This window comes from Hordeum vulgare, chromosome 2H, assembly GCF_904849725.1.
Source record: "Hordeum vulgare subsp. vulgare chromosome 2H, MorexV3_pseudomolecules_assembly, whole genome shotgun sequence".
Lineage (NCBI taxonomy): Eukaryota > Viridiplantae > Streptophyta > Magnoliopsida > Poales > Poaceae > Hordeum > Hordeum vulgare.
The window spans coordinates 481,813,476-481,826,317 of NC_058519.1; the positions used below are offsets into that span (position 1 = coordinate 481,813,476).

Sequence of the window (12,842 nt, forward strand, 5' to 3'; positions counted from 1 at the left end):
TTCGTTCATTTGTCATGTCAATTCCTTTCAACCGGAGTTGTTATGTCACGTCTTTTCAACCGATGCGTTTCTCTCCAAGTGGATTCAATCTTCTCCAATTCTTGCAGATCTTTCTCTCATTTTATTCCGGAGTTCATCTCATCTGTCCCGAGTTGTCTTTGTTTTCCCCCGCCCTCCCACCCTTTCTTTAGTGATTGTTTCATCCAAGTGCATTTCATTTCTTTGTGCTTCCGCTGTGTGTTCTTTTCTCTCTTACCCGGTGATTCGTTGTGAAGATTCTCAGGAGCTTCATGTTCATCCTTATTCATTCTTGTCATCCTTACCGGTGAATTTAATTCAGTTGTCCGTGTTCTTCATATCCTATTCATCCTTGTAATTCTTTCCTGTGTTGGAAATTCTTATTAGCCTATCTTGTTATTCATTTCTCTTTATTCTTTCCGGAGCGTTGAAGATATCCCAGTAGTTTCTTGTTTTCAGATCTTTCATTATTTTGAGGTTCTCAACCTCGTCTAGTTTTCTTCATACCGGTGCAATATCTTCCGTTCTAGTAATCTTTTAACGGTGTTTTCTTTGAGTAGCCCCATAACCCACAGGTTTTTCCCAGGATCTTTCGTGACTCTTTTAATATTTCCCCGGAGATCATTAATTCTTTTGAACTATGACGTAAGTATGAAGTTCATCAGTCATATCCCTTCGTCAAGATCTATTTGAATTAATTCTCATATTGGTTCAACCTTCCATTCTTCTTTATTCCGGAGTGCCTCATTAATTCTTGGTGGTGTTCTCCTCCTCATTCTCAGCTTGCTATCCGAAGGAGGTTTCTCTCGAATCTTGGTCCATTCTCTTGGATATTCGTCATTTCAGCTTTATGCCATCATCTTAGTTGTTGTCAATCATGAGTATCCCTTTCTTGCTATCCGGTGCATTTCTGAATTGTTTCATTCTCGATTCTCCGAAGGCCATCATTTCAGAAGATTCTTCGTTCTCAGCTTTCAGCTTTCATCCTCAAATCTTCCTAATTGTTGCCTCTTCGTTCGTCTTTCGATTATCCGGTGCCTTGTTCAAGTTTTCTCTCAGGTGGCTCATGAGCTCTTCATTCTCATGTTTCTCCATTAATTCGTGGTGTTCCCATTCAATTGTGAATTCTTACCGGTGCTTCCTTCAATTTTGCTTCAAGTGGTGCTTTTCCTCTCTGTCTCTTCAAGATTCATTTCTAGAGGAATAAGTGGTATGCTAAACCCGTTGCTTGTCATCATTTAAACGTGATGAAGGATAAGCATAACATAATTCTTATTCTTGTTCATAGTATTCTGAATTCTTCGTCCGGAGTGGCTCATGATATCAATTCCTTTTTTCTCAAGTGTTCTTATTTTTTTCTTTTCCGGAGTTCCAAGTTTTCTCAAGTTTCTCTTCGTGAAGCTTCATCGAAGACTTTGCAAGGCTTCAATCTTATTCTTTCATCCTTCATATCTTTGCATCATTCATTTGTACACGGAGGTCCTTCATGGTGGTTCGTCATGATATCAATTCATTCTCAAGTGTTCTTCAAGATTCTTGTTGGAGAACCTCAAGTTTTTCTTCTCTTGCATTTCCAAGTGCATTTGTTCTTCCTTTAGCCTTTGAGGTGGTATTATAGCATTCTTGTTAGTGTAGGAGTCTCGAAGAGATTTTATTTCAAGAATGAGATAATTAAACCCACCGATTCTATGATCATGAGATATTTCAACCCATGATTTCTTCATTGAGCTATCTTGGTTTTGATTTCACCTAAAGCTTTCCCTATGGATTATGCTATCATGGTGCTTGTCATTAATCCAAGTTCTCGATGTATCCTCTTGGTGTAAGATTTGTTCATATCTTGTTTCTCCCAATCAATCCTTGTTTCTTTTAGTGGTTGGTTGTCACCTCATATTTGTTGAGATGATTTTCATAAGCCCACTACTATCTTGTTCTTTTCATTGTTGGTTTTCCAACTACTACATCAATTCTCTGTCCGGAGGCTGTTCAATTCTATTGTAATGATAGTTGTCATTCCTTTCTTCATTCTCTCCTTCCGCTTGAGCGAGTTCCTATTCTATTGTTCCGGAGGCATTGTGATGTTGCTCATTTGGGTCAATCTTGTTGTTCTATCAAGATCATGGTCTTCCCGTTCTCTATTTAGTTGTTTGTTATGAATATTGTCTATTTCTTCCTTCTTATCGAATTTTTTGTCCCTTTTTCCTACCGAAGTGCTGCCGAAATTTTCCGTGAATTCTTGCTTCCTTCTCATATCATTCCTCATCTCTTTGCTACTTTCAAGGATCGTGGGTTTCACTCGTTTGTCAAACAAGCGACTAGTTTTTACCTCTTGTTCTTTCTCATCCTCTCCCCCTTTCATTCTTGGATCTCGGGTCGAGATCCTCTTGTAGTGTAGGAGAGTTGTGACAGCCCGATGCCGACGTTCCAGAAGATTCCCCTTTTCTTTTCGTTTTCGTCGTGTGTCTATATTCTGTTGTCGCATCATCATCGCATCATGCGCATCATCTGCATCGCATCGGCATCTTCGTGCCGCCAGTTTTCAAAACTTGCATCCGTTAGTAGTTGTCGGTTCTCGTCGTTGCCCGTTCTGAGCCCGACCGCACACGCACGCGCCCGCGGCACCGTCGAAACCCCTGTTTTAAAAGCGTGTATAATACTTCCTCTGATCGGGTTGAGATTTGTCGTGCGGTATTATTTATATATAGGTAGGCCGCCTATCGAATTTCGTCGCGATCGGAGTTTGTCTGGTACCCGAACGCTCGACCGTAGCGGCACCGTATTCGGTCTACCGTCGGACGTCTGTCGGTGTTTTAAAATTCGTGCCACGCCGCCCGTTCTCCCTCTCGTCTCCGGATATCCCCTCTACACGGCCGCGTACCCATACCCGTGTTCGGAATCATCTGAATCCGACCCCGTGGTTGGATCCGGAACGCGATTCCGGTTAACCGAGCCCCCCCGTTTGTCTATATATAGCCCCCATGCCATTAATTAGAGAGCCACTCCCCCTCTGCCGCGGGATCCGCTCCCGAAACCCTAGCCCCCACTCTCTCTCTCCTCCCACCAGCCGTCGCGGGCCCGCCGAGCCCAGATCGGGCCCGGCCGAGCCCATCCGCCGCCGCCGCTCGCGAGCGCCTCCAGCGCCTCCCCGCAGTCGCGGCCAGGACCCCGAAGCCTCCCATGGATCATGCCCGAGGTGGCCAGCTCCCGCGGCAGCCGGAGCCCCTCGCCGGCGAGGCACCTGCCGTCCCCGCCGGCCGTCCCATCCTGCCGCCGGCCGCCCCGTTCGCCCCGCCACGAGTAACTCTTGCGCCGGCCAACTCCGCGCCATGGTCTCCAAGTCCCCGAGCTCGCGCCGGCCGCCTTGTGCACCGCCGGGAACGGATCCCAAGTGCCCGGATCCGCCCGAGGCTGCCAGGATCTGGCCTCCCCTTACTCCCTTCGCCGGCCGCCGCGCCTGGAGCATGTGGCCGCCGCCACCCCAAGCCCCTGCCCAGGTGGAGCACGAGGAGGACGACGACCTTCGGTCGCATCGCTCGCCAGCGCCCGTCACCCGCTGCGAGCTGGCCCAGCTCGTCCCTCCCGCAGCGGCCCAGCTGGCCAGCGCCGAGGCCCAGCGCCTCGCCCAGTGGCCAAGTCCCGCGCCGAATTAGCTGCTCCAGCGCCAGGCAAGCCGGCCTCCTTCGGCCTGCCTCCCCCGCCGAACCAGATCCGGCCCAAGAGCGAGGTGAGCCCCTGCCCTCTATTCCGCGCTGTGGCGCATTTTAGCAATATCGCGCCGCTGCCAGTTCGGCCCGTTATTAGATTAGGCCCGACAGATTTATCTATTTTTAGGTTTTGGATTTATTTAATTACACGTTTTAGTTAAATATTTAAACGTACGTAACTTCTTAACCGTATATCGGATTGCGACAAGTAGCATATGTATCTCGTGTAACTTTTCGAGTAGAATCCGATTTTATAACTTGCACATTTGTTTGACGTCGTTTAGCATGTTGTTTGCCTAGATAAGCGTGCTGTCTTAATAGGTTTCGACCCGTATTTATTTTTCGTGCAAGATCGGGTTGCCCGTATACCGTAGAACAATGCCCATGTTTTAGGGACCATTATTTCACGTATTTTAGAGCGGTGATTGATATTTTTGCGTGTATGGATTTGCCGCTAGATTATTTTTCGTGTCTAGGATTATTTCCCGCATTTTCGTGTGGCTTTATTTTGTGTTGCGAACCCCACATATTTTATATGTTTCCGGGGTAGAAAAATCCCATGGATTTTTCTGTGCAATCAGTTTTAGCATTAGAGCAAGTTAGTTCGCGAGATATTTTGCTAAGTTGCCCTTTTGTTTAATTCGTAGGATTTATTCCGTGCCTCGTTTGAATTAGTTGTCAACTAGGGAGTTCTTCTTAGATGTTTAGACTAGCCCCTGGTATTTTCAGTTGCAATAGAAATGCATGTTTAGGTGTGTTTTGATTGCCCTCAAGTTGCTAGAAATAGTGCTGTTTTGGACGTGCTGAAATATTTCTAAGTCTGGAATCTTGCTTGTGTTTCTCTAGCATGCTGTGAAGTTGGTCCAATGGAGTAAGTTGTAGCCCTTGTGTTTCTCTAGCATGCTGTGAAGTTTCATGCCATTTGGAGACCTGTAGCTATAGGTTTTGCTGCTGTCAATCTTGCTTCAGATCGAAAACTGCACTTTCATGAGGTGTAATTTTCACTAAGTCTGGAATAGTGCGTGAGATGTCATTTTGTGTCTTCTTTTCCTAGTGCTCCTTGCTGCCATGTTAGTTGTTGTTAGTTGTTTGTAGTAGTGCGTCTTGCCCTCTTTCATGCCATGCCTTGCTTGAGTTTATCGGAGATGTGTAGTCGTAGTTGTGGGGCGTAGAATATGCTATGTGGCTGATTTTGGCAGATTGTAGTGTTTTCTTGTTTTGCTCGTAGTTTTTGAACCGTAGCTCCGATTTGTTCGTGTCCTATATGAAACTTGCTCAGAATCTCGTGTAGTTTCATTTTCTCTTGCTGGTTGTTTGTTTTGATGCGCTCGTAGATGTCGTTGCACACATTTTGCATCCATGCCATCATATCTTGCGGTGCTTGTAACTTTTGATCCGTAGCTCCGTTGGAGATGTTCTTTATGTGTAAATTGCTTGCCATGACGCGTAGAATCACGTGAATCTATTTGTTTTGCTGTTTAACAACTAATTAAATGCATTAGTTTAGATCTGGACAGAATTGGAAATTAACGTGTGAGGTCGTCTCGGAGATGCTATGTCATTTCCGACCTCATTTAAAATGTATAGATAGGTAGGTTAATTTCCGCTTCACCTCTTGCATGCTTGACAACATTAATATTGCAACTCGTGCATACTGAACTAAATAATAACCGGGAGTGAACTAAATAATTAACATGGAGTTTCGTCAATATGCAACTCGTGCATATTGAACTTCACTTAATGTGTAGTGTTTGATTGTGTGATTTGTCATGCCGTGTCTTGCATGTATTCAGCTGCTCATGCATCATTTGTGTTGCGCATCGTGTGGTGAATTCCGTGTGTTGATTTGTGTTTCCGGTTTGCTTCGTCTCGATAGAGTTCCGCAGCGTGCCGGATTGTGAGGACCCGTTCGACTACGTCGGTTCGTCTGCTTCACGGAGGCATTCTTCTTCCAAGCGGGATCTCAGGCAAGATGATCATTTCCCCAGATACCATTACTATCATTGCCATGCTAGTTATTTCGATGCTATCGATTATGTCTCGTTGCCTACCACTTGTTAAATATCAGCCTCTCAACAATGCCATGTTACCCTTCAACCTGTTCGACCTAGCAAACAACTGATTGGCTATGTTACTGCTTGCTTAACCCTGTGTTAGCGTTGTTAGTTGCAGGTGCAGATGCTTCCATGTGAAAGCATGGGTTCCTTGTTGTATCACCATATTTAAATGCTATTTAATTTTATGCACCTATATACTTCGTAAAAGGTGGAAGGCTCGGCCTTTCTAGCCTGGTGTTTTGTTCCACCTTTGCCCCCTTAGTTTCCGGCTACCGGTGTTATGTTCCATAATTGAGCGCTCCTAACACGATCGGGGTTGTTATGGGGACCCCCTTGATAATTCGTTTTAGATTAAAGCTGGTCTGGCAAGGCCCAACATTGGTACTACATTTGCCTAATCACCTAATAAAATTGCATAGGGACTTCCCGGGCCCCGAGGATAATTTAATCAACCCCCGGGCCAGTGCTCCTCATGAGTGTTGGTCCAAAACAGAGCACTGTGCGGGGCCACCGCGAGGAAACTCGAGGTTTGGCACTTGTACGCGTCGCTTATTCGTCGTGTCCTGAGAACGAGGTACGCGACTCCTATCGGGATCGTCGACACGTCGGGCGGCCTTGCTGGATTAGTTTTACCTTTGACGAGATATCTTGTGCATCGGGGTTCCGGTGATGCTTTGGGTAATCTCAGAGTTGAGGTTTTCCACTAGGGAATCCGACGAGATCGCGAGCTTCGTGATTGAGGATTTCTATGCGGCTTGTGGTAATTTGTGCTGGACTAGTTGGAGCACCCCTGTAGGGTTAAATCTTTTCGGAAAGCCGTGCCCGCGGTTATGTGGCAACGTGGAAACTTTGTTTAACACTGGTTCTAGATAACTTGAAGTTAACTTAATTAAAATATGCCAACTGTGTGCGTAACCGTGACTGTCTCTTTCGTGAGTTCTTTCTCCGATCGAGGACACGGTGGGGTTATGTCTGACGTAGGTAGGTGTTCAGGATCATTCATTTGATCATCAGTAGTTCACGTCCGTTATGCGTAGATATCCCCCCCTCTTATTTCTTGTACTCGTAAGTTTAGCCACGAAACACATGCTTAGCCGCTGCTGCAACCTCACCACTTAACCATACCTCAACCATTAAGCTTTGCTAGTCTTGATACCTTTGGAAATGAGATTGCTGAGTCCCCTGTGGCTCACAGATTACTACAACACCAGTTGCAGGTACAGGTAAAGGTCACTTGACGCGAGCGCGTTGATTGTTCATTTGGAGTTGCTTCTTCTTCTTCTTCTTCTTCGATCTAGGATGGGTTCCAGGCCGGCAGCCTGGGATAGCAAGGATGGACGTCGTTCTTATTTTTCTCGTTTGTTTTCGTCCGTAGCCGGACCCTGCTCTTACTCTTGATGATTACGTAATGTACTGATGTGACTCTGATGTAGCTTGTGGCGAGTGTAAGCCAACTCTATATATATATCTCTCCTTTTCAGTACATGTACTTGTAATGATATCCATTCTTGCGACACGACGAGATGCGCTTCTATCCCTGACGAGGCCTTCGTGCCAAATTGAGGATAGGGTCGCATTTTGGGCGTGACAGATAGGGTGTAACTACGTACACCCAGAGCCTCTGGCCGTAGGATACTTATGCGCGTCAGTACAAGTCACAACCCCCGTCTCCTTTGTCGTAATCCCTACCGTCTAAACCCTTGGTGGTAGACAGTTCTACCCAACCGCCATGGTCTTCGACGGTAGGAAAAGGGGCAAATACATATTTTTTACAAACGTGGGTTAGATCATGGTTAAGTTTGATTAAATGGTCAAAATAGTGATTTTGACCGCGGTGGGATGGTAGTGGAGAGAATAAAACAAGGGAAATTTTGCTGCGGATATAGCGCGGACGACTTCAAATGCACGGGCGCCTTCTTTGTTTTGTGTGGGCTGAAGGTGTCATATGTGGAGGATGTTTAAACTCCCACAAAGTTTCTCCACTTTGCTTCCAATTTTGCCGACAAATGGACATTCGAATTGGTCCCAGGATTGTGGGACAACGTTGGTTCATGACTAACTTTGCGACAACTAATCTTAGGCAAAGTGTGCGTGTCACGAAAAGTGTGACTAACAAAATGACCACCACAAGTGTGGCAATATTTGGCAAAAAAATGAGCATATGACATGTGGACCATATAACTAAAAAGGTCTCCAAGCCATAAATGTGGCAATGAACCAAACACACGCCTAAGATGTTGTGGATTGACTAAGGTTAGGTATGGAAAGCTTAGAGCAACTTCAATGGCCCGACCAAAACGGACGTCGCTTTTGTCTGTTTTTTGTCCGTTTGGGCCGTCTCGCCGCTCAACGTACGCCGTGTTTATGATTTGGGTCAGCAGTGCGCCCAACGCTCACTACCCATTTTATGTCCGCGCAAACATTTGAAAGTAGATCAAGCCAGTGACCCCATAGTTCATCCAGCACCATGCCAGCGGCCGACATACAATGCCAGTTTAAGGAAACAGTTCATGCTCGCGCACTTGCGAGATGCTGGCACACATGCCAGCACACAAAAAAGGGACGGGAGTTCGACCACGCCATTGCGGCCGTGGTCATTCCAGCACACTTGCGAGCATACAAAAAAGGACGGCGCTTGACGTCATAGATCACTCATCGTCGAACTTGAGCATGTTGGCCTGCATATTCTCGAACCACAGACTCTTCCTTGGCAACACAGTATTGACGTCCACCTTCATGATCTCCACCCACGTCATCATGCTAGCGAGAGACACTTCTTTCGCCTTGGTCTTGGCATTGGCGGCCTCGATCTTAAGCATCCCGGCTTCTCCGCCTCCATCTCAAGCATTCTGTCTTGCTTCCCCACCTCCATGTCAAGCCTCCTCCTTTGGATCTCCATGAATGCGTTCATTTGCACTTCCTTGTCTTGCCGGCGCTTCTCCTCCCTTGAATCCTTCTTGCTCATCATGCCCTCCACGGTTGCGATCAAGGCGATCGATGCCACATTCGGCTTGTCCTCCTTCTTGGAGTTGGTCTTTCCCCGCGGCCGTGGCTTCTCACCCTCCCCAGCCTTGTCCACGGGTTCCTCCCCCCATGCCCTACGAGGGCTGCATATTGGAGCTTCAATCTCTCCTAATCTTTGATGATCCTCCAACAATGAGAAAGGTTGAAGGACTTTCCTTCCAGTTGGACCTTGAATGCCTCCAAAGCTTGGAATGCCTACAAATAAATTACATGCAAGCATATTAGCAAATGAACCTGAAAACCAAGAGGGGCGTATGCTGCATAACATGTCTACGCCACTCACGGGGCGTGCCTTGATGCTCTCATAAGTGGCACAAAACTTGTTGCATTCTTGTTAGACCACCTTCCATCGTTTTGAAATGGATACCCACCCACGCGTGCTTTGCATTTCGTATGGCGGAAACTTCTTGAGTTCATGAAACTCACGATGGACACGAATCCAAAAGGTTGATGCCTTTTGTTCGTCGCTCACCTTGGGGTCTTGCCCAATGTCCCTCCAACACTCACAAATGAGGTTGTTCTCGACCGTCGTGTATGCCTTCGTCCGTCTGCTCTTGCGCTTCGACTGCTCCCCGGCGGCTTGGTTGGCGAGCTCGTCCTCAACCAAAGGCTCGCCGTCGATGTCCACCTCATCCTCTTCCTCGAGGTCGTAGTCGTTCGGAAACACATGGTCGAGCGGGTAACCGTCCAGGTCCACACCGACCTGATCTTGCATGAAGGTGACCTCATCTTGGGTGAACGTCCCTCGGCCATCCTTGCTTTGTGTCTCTTCGCGATCGTAGCCAGCCGTGGCGACACCACTAGCGGCCGTCACAACACCATCGAAGATGATACTCTGCATAAAGCGGTTGGCCCTCTCTTCATCGACGGCCGCAGGCATTCCGTCGAACAGGTTGCGAGCGCCAGAGAGCATGTTGGCTGACATCTCCCGCGCGAGTTTCCTCGGTCCACCGGATGATGAGCCACTGGCTAATGGTGTGTCATTAAGGTCAATGGCGCGAGCACGGGCGTGGAAGGCATTACCACGCTCACCTCCAACGATCATTCCCCGGAAAGGCGGGAGGCTTGCGGTTAGACGTGGAAGCCGGGAATCGGCTGAGTCGTTGACGCGCGGGGCGCCTCTCGTAGCGCCATCCAAGGGAACGCCGACGAGCTTGAGCTAGCCCCGACGACCACAATGACGTTGATGAGACGGTTTTGTCCAGGGTTTAACCCTAGGTACAATAACGCCTCCCTCTTTTCCGCCGCGATGCGTGCAACGGTATCCTCTCGCTGCACTGCGGCGGCTATGGCCGTGGCGGACGCTTCTTGGTCCCTTGCATCTGTCGCGTGCCTCCGGTCCTTTCTCTTCGCGGATTCCCTAGACCGCTCCTCGGCGCCAGCTCCTTCTTCTTCTTGGGCGCGGTGGCGGTCTTGGGGGGGTGCGAGCTTTGCAGAAGGGGCGGTCGTGATGCCAGACGCGGCGAGAGAGGCGAGGTCGGCGGCGACATCGAGGGCGCCGTCCTTGGCGAGCTATCGGGAGCGCGCGGGCGGGAGGGTTTTGGGAAAGTGGGTGGAAATGGTGGATGCTTTGCCACCGACTAAGGCCAACTCCACCGCACGACCCCATCATGTGTGCGCGCGTCCGTTTGGGGTAAAACGGACTAAGCACACAACCCAGTGCGCGGGAGCAAACGGAATTTTGTCCGTTTTGTGTCCTCTTTCGACCCATCCCCGACCCAACTTTGCGCCGATTTTGGGTGAAACAGACAGCGTGCGGACGGGCGGGACGCGCGCGCTTGTCCGCCCCTAGCCCGCCTGTCGGTGCCACAAAGGAACCCCCGCCCCCTTTGGCGCCATTTCCCCCCAAACCCTCCCACGTCCCGCCGCCCCCTCTCTCCCCCGTCCATGGCCGACGCCCAGCCGAATTCTGGCGGCCCGACCGTCGACCCGCCCGGAATGGCCAAGAAGAAGAAGGCCAAGGCACCAAGGAAGCCGCGGGCGGAGTGCACGCCGGAGAAGATTGCCAAGTTGGACGCAGAATCGGCGAAGAGGAGGAACCGGAGGGCGGTCGTGAAGGACAACACCGCCGCGCGCAAGTTCGCTGTCGAGCGCGATGCGATGGAGGCCGCACGGCGCAAGGCCGAGGTCAAGGAGAAGGAGGCCATCGTCAACAAAGCGCACCCCCTCCTCATGCTTGTCATTTGTCGTCTGGCCGGTTTCTGTGCAGCGGCCGTCGGCCCGACGAGCACAGGCTCGCCGGTCGCCCGGTCTCCGCACTGCCAGCCGCGGACCACACCTATGTCGCTCGGCTTCCCCCCGCCATGGCACGACGCCCACACCCATTTCTCGGGGTCGCCGGACATGAGCGTGGTCGCAACTTCCACCCCACGCCCCTCGGCCTTTATCGACCTCAACGTCACACCTGGGTCCAGCAGCGGCAGCCGGCCGTCCGTTGAGATGCAAACAAAGCAAGCACGACCGCCATTTGCGGGCACCATGTCGTCCCTCGGGTCTTATTCGACAAAATGCCAACACCAACGGCACCGGTCGACGACCCCTACTGCACCCAGTTCATGGAGGATGTGATCTATGATGGTGGGCATGTCCCTACCTACGATCCCGAGGAGACCCAAAGTCAGGATGGCCGCGCCCAGTTCGTTGTCGATGAAGAGGCCGACGACCGTGCTGACTACGACCATGGTGACTCGTGGCATGAAGACGATGACATCTATTGCGAAGGCGATGGTGATGGTGATGAAGATGAAGGCAATGCCATTGATATTAGTGGTGAGCCATTGTTCATCGACGAGCTCACCCAAAAAGCGGAAGCATAAAAGAGGAAGAAGAGCATTCCAACGGGTTCATACACACAAGACGAGGACAAGTTGATTTGCAATTGTTGGATGGAGATTAGCCAAGATCCGAGGACGGGCGCGCAACAAAAGGGCCTAGTTTTTTGGACGAGAATCCACAAAACTTTCCATGAAAGGAAGATGTTTGAGCCCTATCAAATCACAAGCAACCGTGGCATCACCTCGATTCAAAAAAGGTGGTTGTTCATCCAACAAGAGTGCAACAAGTATTGCGCCGCATTGGAGAGCGTTGAAGCACGGACCGTGAGTGGTCTCGGCATTGGGGACATGGTATGCTCTCCTCATTCTAGTCCTTTCCTTGCTTCGGCCTTGTATATGTTTGCATGTCCAAATCTTGTTGATCATGTGGTGTAGGCATTTCAATCTTTGGAAGCATTCAAGGCCCGTCACAATGACAAGCCATTCACTCTTACGCATTGTTGGACGATCATCAACAATTGCCCTAAGTTCAAGGATCAATATCATGAACTTCAAAGGAAGAGAGGCAAGAAGACGACCAAGTTCGCCGGAGGTGGAGATGGCGAGGCGTTGAAGAGGCCGAGGGGCAAGACCAACTCCAAGGTGGACAACATACGTGATGCCGCATCCATGGCCTTGCATGAGACTTTGCATGGCATGATGTCTCAAAAGGACATGAGGGACGAGAAGAAGCGGCAAAGCAAGGACGAGCAAATGAAGCAATACGTGGAGCTTCAAAGAAAGAAGCTTGAGATGGAGGAGGCGACCAAGAAGAGGAAGATCGACCTGGAGGAGGGGTCCGGCATGCAGCTCGACATCGAGGCCACCAATGTCGAGGCCAGGAAGAGGCAGCTCGACATCGAGGCCACCAATGCCGCAACCAAAGCGAAGGAGGTGGCCCTTGCGATCATGAGCGTGGACTTGACCAAGATGAGCGAGAAGACGAGGAGGTGGTTCGAGGCCAAGCAGAAGGAGATGTTCGACGCCGACGATCTGAACTAGGTCGTCCGATCGGCCGTGGTCGTTCTTTTTTGAAGGCTGGCATGGGTGCCGCCCGCTAGGCCGCTGGCTGTGTGCCGGCGAGAAACAGATTCGTTTTGGAGGCTGGTTGTGTTGCCGACGAACAAAACTATTCATTTTGGAGGCTGGTTGTGTCGTCGGCCGTTGGCTTTGTTACCGACGAGGATGTGTAGGCCGCTCGCTGTGTTGCCGGCGTGAACTAGGCC

General features: G+C 49.8%; 1 pseudogene; it reads left to right on the forward strand.

Annotated features, from left to right (window-relative positions):
- The first annotated feature begins 10,091 nt into the window (after positions 1-10,091).
- Positions 10,092-12,618, forward strand: LOC123428385 (annotated as a pseudogene).
- Positions 12,619-12,842: the final 224 nt, after the last annotated feature.